Below are 7,199 nucleotides of genomic sequence, written 5' to 3' on the forward strand. Positions count from 1 at the left end.
CACTTTTAAAGGTCGGAAAGAAATATTTACCATCCTTTTTCTCTGAGGCCTGCTACCTGTGAGGTTTCATTTATATAACAAGACCACCTTGCTAGCCAGACTTCCTCTTCTCTTTCTCCCATAACTTGTTTTGCCATGATCAAAGCCCCCATTCACTCTGTAATTTCAAGACGCTATATAAGCTTCTGCACCCTATTAGGTGAGGGGGAGCTTTTCCCTTGGCCCCTATGGCTGAAACATTCGCATTGTGCTTCTGGCTCTGTGGTCCACTATGTGACCGTCTCTCAGATCTGTACTACAACTTACTATTTAGTTTTTAGCATAATCTCAGCCCTAAATGCATTCTGACTATAAGATGTGAGTTTTTTTATTTGTTTTAGAGCTACCATAAACAAACAAACAAAAACCCTTACGTCTTCACTACTGTAGACATTATTTGATTTTCTGACCATACCTTGAGCTGAGAGTTTAACCTCTGAGTGCATCTGTTTCTTTCCCTGTATCTCCAGTGCACTTAGAAGTAACTGCCCACACTGTAGCCCTTTGAATCTTCAGTACTAAAAGTTACAGTTAAATGAAGTGGCCACTTGCTTTCCCAAAACCTTGTCTTTAGTAGAATTTTGACCTCAAGCTACCAGAGGTGATTAAGTCATTATAATGCCACTTCAAGTCTCAGTTTACTAGACACCTGTTTTCTGCTGCTAATAAGGAGGTCATTTTATGCAAGCTTGAACAGGTCAGCAGATCAATACTGGAATTCAGTTTTGAGTGATTGTTTCCTGGGATCACTACTGGTACTGAGTACTATATAAGTCAGGGTCTTTTACAGGAAATAACAACCTAGATATTCTACAAGGAGGGTGCTTAATCAAGGGAATAGCTTAAAAAATATAGGAGGAGATGAAGAAACAGAAAGTGGGTAGCAGGAGCTTGGTAACAGCAGGAAGCTGTTGTTGCCCACAGATCTCAGGGAGGAAAAGGGAGGAGCTGGTGTTATCAGAGTCCAATGCACACATGCTGCATGCGGCAGAGGGTCCCAAATGGGTGCTGAAACTTGTAAGAAGGGGCCCCTGACCACAAGGACACCTTAGCCAGTGCTGGCACCATGGAGGATGGGCCTCAGAGAAGTGCCAGCAACACAGCAACTTCCAGAGACCCCGCCAGAGGCACAGGCAGGCAGAGAGAAGGAGAGAGGGAGGGAGGGAGAAAGGACAAGGGTATTTCTCATCTGCTAGCCTTCTGTTCTCTTGCTGCTGCCTCCTATCCAACAGGAGGCCACATCACGAGGATACCGGGGAAGTACTTATGGCTTTCTGGCTCCAGCCTTACTAAGCAGAGAACTGATAAGAAGAAGTGAGCTAAGAGACCAGTAAAAACTGGTACAGAGAGATTTATACTGACAAGTGAACAAACAAAAGGTATGAACATGTCTCTATTTTCCATCATACCTGAAAATGTCCATTATTTGTGTTTTAACCCCTGAATAATTTCTTGGAGCATTTTTGGTGGAATTATAATGCCATAAAGAATACAGAGGAACAGTAACTTAAAGATATACATATATCAAATATATGATATCTCTGTATGCCTATATCATATATATCTATGTATTAGGTACAACTACATATACACATGTACAACTACAAGCTGTGAGGGATCATTTTCTAAATGGTCACATTTTAAATCATTTGAACGTGCATTGCCATGGCCACAATGACTGAAGGAACAGGAAATATTCCTAAGTAGCTTTTACTCTCTTTTGACCATTACATGTTAGCTGTCCAGAAAATGTAGAAGAGTTGTCTACACTCAGACCTTATATAGTGTTAAGAACCCATTCAGTCCTCCCCGGTCATCCTCTGCTGACTGGTCTTATTAGAAGCTGGATAACGATTGAGATCACAAGGAAGCCTGCAGGAGGAATAGCATGCATTTATGCACACACAAGCATAATGATGTCAGACACAGAAGGGACCCAGCAAGCCAGAGTGGACAGTTCTAAAGACCAAAGATACATATTTTTATTTTGTAAAAAAAATGAGAAGATCCTTCCAAGAAGTCCCCCTGAGAAAAATAATTCATAGCTTTAGAAGTGAGAAAGTCATGTATCACTGGAGCAGTGTGGAGCCCTGATTCATGAGGCAGTCATCCCAAATCATTCCAGGGAAATCATGTACTTTGGAGATAACGTACGTTGCACATCCATACAGACCTTCGCAGATGGCAGATGATTGCCACTCACATCATGTATTTTGTGGCTCATGATGATCTCATGGTGTACACATTAGCACTCCCTTTTCCAAGACGGGAGCTGTTAAAGAGACTACGTTCATGTTCCAGAGGATCAGGTATTTACACTTGGTCTTCTGACTCAGGCCCATCATGCCAGTGTCCATCTGTTCTGCTGATGGTCTCTGTGTCTTCGTGCCTTCCTCTGCTGAGGAGTCACTGCCCCAGGTCAGGCTGTCTTCGTGCTCTGCTGGGGCTGCTGCACAGCTTCCTCACTGATCTCTTCACTTTCAGCTGTGATGGGGGAAAAATGACTTGACCGTATGACTCACTTGTGTCCTGTTACCTCCAGAAGAAAGGCTCACTCCTTGGTGTGGCTGCTACTGGGGTGCATGTCTGTCCCTACAGGGATTTCTAAGCTGTCTGCGTTCCCTGCCCTCTAACAATGTGAGCGAGCCCTTCCTCCCGGCAAGGGCCGCATGCTTTTCCTTGCCTCCTTGTCTGGGACGCCTCTGCCCTCCACCGCCTCTCTACTGTTTGCCTGGAACATGGGGCTCATTGGATCAGGGTCCATTCAAGGGCTAGTTCCTCTTTGTCATTTCCCTGAAACTCCTATTGGGAGAGTTTGGGCACTGGTGATCAGTGCCACAGCACTTCTCAGGATGACTTGCTCTGTGTTCCTGGCATTGAATCTTGTTGAAACTCCTTAACTGTATGATACCAGGCAATAACAACGACAATGAAGACTGCCGTTTACTGGGTGTAAATGTTATGTGCACTGTGTGTCCGAAACTGTTCTCTCTGTTTTAAATGTATCCAGCAATTTAATTCCCTCAATGCCTCAAGAGGAAGATAATATCATTACTCGCATTATACGAGTTGTTTCATTATCATCGTCAGAACCGTCCCGCCTATGGCATAGGTACTATTATTCTCCACGTGGAACGGAAGAGGAAATGTGGGCAGAGAGGTGAATTGTCACCTTGCCCAAGGTGACACAGCTGCTGAGTGGTGGAGCTGGGCTTGGAACACTTCCTTTAGAATCACGGCCTGCAGAGGTTCTGGTATATTTGTTTTCAGGTCTCTAGCACCTACTCAGTAAATGGTTGCTGGTTTGAATGCAGTGTAAATTAGAAAGGAATATTTATGGCAAATGTGCATATTGAGAGACTTTCTCAAGACTGGAGAAGTAAGAAGACTCTGTGAAGACACAACATTTCAGACCCACCCAGGGTGTGTTTCAGGACATCCACACATGAAACTTTTAAATTCTTGCATTGGTTATTTGTTGAACTTCTAGTTCCTGGTCATAGAAAGACAGGTTTTACAGAAAGGATCATTTGATCTCTCTCAGGAATGGAGTGGCAGCAGTTTATGCTCTGTTATCTGAAGTGCTGCCTTTAATTTATGACAGAATTAGAATGCTTTCTTGTTAAGGCAACCTCTGTGCTCAGTGTTCTTTGTAAAAGACCGTATTTTGAGACTGAATTCTTGATTTCAAGGTCAGGAAGAGGAGATACGGAATGTCAGGGCATATAGTTCACATGCAAAATTTCATAGAAACTGGAATATCTCTGCCATCTATGAACCCTAGTGATTTTGATTTAGAAACAAATAAAGTAAATGCTAAGAAAAATATAGTCTAATCCCTTGTGAACCTGATATTTTGTTGCTTCTATTTTGACTAATTTTCTGGTTGTACTTTTTTCCTGGAGGGCAATAGAAAAATAACACATTTGGGAAGCTAATCATTTGGATATGTTGTTCTGTTAAGAATGACAACCTCATTCTTTTTTTCTAGAAAGTCTATGTGATAGAATGATAAGGATACAGTCCTAGAATTGAGTGAAGGATGAGTTTTCAAGAAGGATTTGATTTTCAAATACACAGAGGTGATGCCTGAGACTAAATCAAGGATGGATTTTCTTAAAGTGTCAGAGAAGACTGTTAGATTGATGATTGGATTTGGGGGAACATACTCAGAGACTGGGACATGGTATAAGGTCAGTGAGTAAATGTGGAGAAAGAAACAATTGTTTTTGAGGCAGGAAGACTAAGTTGGTGTGTTACATATCAGCTAAGGGAAGCTCTTTGGCAAGGAGAGGGTGGTAAACAGTTTGATATGCCAAACATATTAAGAAGGATGAAGATGAAAAAAAACCATCTGATTTGGTGAAAAGTAGGATATTCCCTTATTTCCCAGGGCATTGTGGTGGGAAAGTTGCTTTCTGCTTCTCTCCAGGTAAGCACTAAAGGGCACTTATGATTTAACCTGACTTTTCCAGAGCACTTTTAAAAATAGAAAACATATGATTCATCTCGAGAACGCAATGAATAATGAAGTAAGTAAGCTTGTTATAATCAGTGTAATATCATTGCACTGTTTTCATCAGGGATTTGATGGATCTCTCATCTAAAGAAGAGGCAAAAATGAATCACGCTAGGAAAGTCACTTTTACACACATGTCGATAATCCCATTAAAAGAGATTGATGAGAAATAAATATGGTGGCACTAGCTGAATTTTGTAGACAGAAAAGTCCCCAAGTACCTTTCCTCATTGATTATGCTTGCAGGTAGAAGAGGCCCAAGCACACCAATGGAGAATTTTGCCATTAAAACACACACACAAAGCTCAAAGTCCTTTGTACCAAAAGCACAAGTAGCTTACATTAACAAGATTATTTGAATAAATCGGGGTTTCCAGTCTGCATCACATTGAAAACCATATTTTAGCTTCTCTAAGGGAATAATAAAAGAAGCAGCTCCTTGTATTCCTCTCCAGAGTATCACAGCTAATGAGCAGCTGGAGGCCTTGTTGGAAGCTAATAAACTCATCTTCAGAGGAGACAGGCTGTGCTGCAGCTTGTGGTAACTGAGCACTCAGGTCTGAGTTATTCATTCTGTGGCCACGACTCTGGGAACTGCTTACCCTGTGGCCTTATCCATTTTGTCCAATTTCCAATTGATATCAAGTTTATTTAGCTCTCATTATGTCTTCTTGAACTAGAGCTACAAACGATCTGCATCTTTACTTGTTAACGTGATTATTACTAATGACAATGAATAACTTATCAAAATCACATTGTGGATGCTACATGAAGCAATAAAAAGTGGAGAAAAATTTTCTTGAATGGACAGCCTTGATAATCCTATAGAACTTTTTCTTTTTAAAGAAATAATTGGAATACACCTGAATAACAAACAATTGTCCCATTAAAAAGCACAGCTGGCTAGAGACAAAAAATAAAACAATATAAGGGACTCATGGGAAAATTAACAGTGAATATTGAATTTCCTGAACTTGATTTCTAAACTGTTTGACATGCTGTTTTCCTTTGGTCTCCTTGTTTCCCACCTGGGGTTAGTCTTTTCACTGTGTGTGGTGGTTCTCTTTTAATCTTGCAGTTCATCAGTTCTGTGGAAATTTGAATTTTATAATTATTACAGATTGGGACAGAAATCAAAAGTAGGCCAAAAGTGAGAACCTTTCTAGTTTTCTCCTTGGGTTCAAGCAATTCTCCCTCCTCAGCCTCACAAGTACCTGAGACTACAGGCACGTACCACCACGCCCGGTTAATTAAAAAAATTTTTTTATAGAGATGGGGTCTCTCTATGTTGTCCAGGCTAGTGACGACCTCCTGGCCTCAAGTGATCCTCCAGATTCAGCCCCCTGAGTTGCCAGGATTACAGGTGTGAGCCACTGTGCTCGGCTCTCTAATTTTTAAAAAGCATTTACTTACAGTGTTTCCTTGCTCCAAAAAGAACTATATATTCTTCTGATCCCCTTTGGCTGCACAAGGACCCTATAGTAACAGTTGTCACCCGGTGCTCTCCCCTGTAGCATTCTGAACTCTGAAAATTTACAAACAAGCTGCATCCTAAAAACACCTGTCCAGTTCTTCCTTTGCTGAGAATCAAGTCAATACCTTTTAAATTGGTTCAGCATGAATAATACTAAGTCACACATTTTAGAAAACGCATTGTAGAGAATGACACCTTAAGCTAAACTAATGATTTTAGTTAAAGAAAATCCAAGCCTCTTGGCCGTGGGAATAAACTAAGTCTTAGTATTCCAAATCAGAGCACATCACATTTACTTGCAGGTGGCTACCTCATTATGAAGCCCCTTGTGGACAAATGTGGGAGTTTGTGTAAGATGGCTTGCTTAGCCTTTTATCTTTTTGTGACCCCTAAGTGGAATATAATAGCATTTTGGCTCCTATTACTGGCAAAATAGTCAGTGTTTGCCCCAGGAAGTTGAACATTCCAATGATGAACATCCCAACAGTTGAATTATAAATTGGTAGCCTGCCTGGCGTGGTTGATAGTGCCAGCTGGCTTATCTTGAGCCCATGACATTTGATTGTCTTTTACCTTCCTTTGAACAAGTTATCTCTTAGCCATTTGTCTTATAAAGTGAAAATAAATAGCTGCGATTGAATCTTGCATTGTAATGTATTGTTTTTCTCAGCAAGTCATCATGAAACTCATGAATGACATACGGGTAAACAGCATAAACACAGGGCATGGTGTCTGATAGGACCTTTACGACGTTAAACTTGGTGGTGATTTATGGAGACCGAATAGTACATTGTATTAACTTTTCATTGTTCAGCACCTTAAATATCCTCTTGGCTAACACGTGAAGTGGTTTCTGTTCATTGCACCTGAATTTTCCTCCATAGCCCCAGAGCTTGCTTTGAAGGAGAACAAGAGCCCTGTGCAGATGAAGAGAGATGAATTAAATAGCAAGGCAAGAGCAGACTGTGGGATGGGAGATTTCATCGGGTCGCTCATTTACTTGTTCTGTACAGTTGCTCCTACAGAAGACAGAATGAAAGGGCATTCCTATGTCAGACAACCGTGCTTGAGCTTCACGTTTCAGGCAGGAAGCAATGGATATATGTCCCTGAAATCAATTCAATGTGATTATTTGCTAAGTTTTCATGAATACTAAAAAGGAAAGGT

The sequence above is a fragment of the Papio anubis genome, chromosome 19, assembly GCF_008728515.1.
Source record: "Papio anubis isolate 15944 chromosome 19, Panubis1.0, whole genome shotgun sequence".
Lineage (NCBI taxonomy): Eukaryota > Metazoa > Chordata > Mammalia > Primates > Cercopithecidae > Papio > Papio anubis.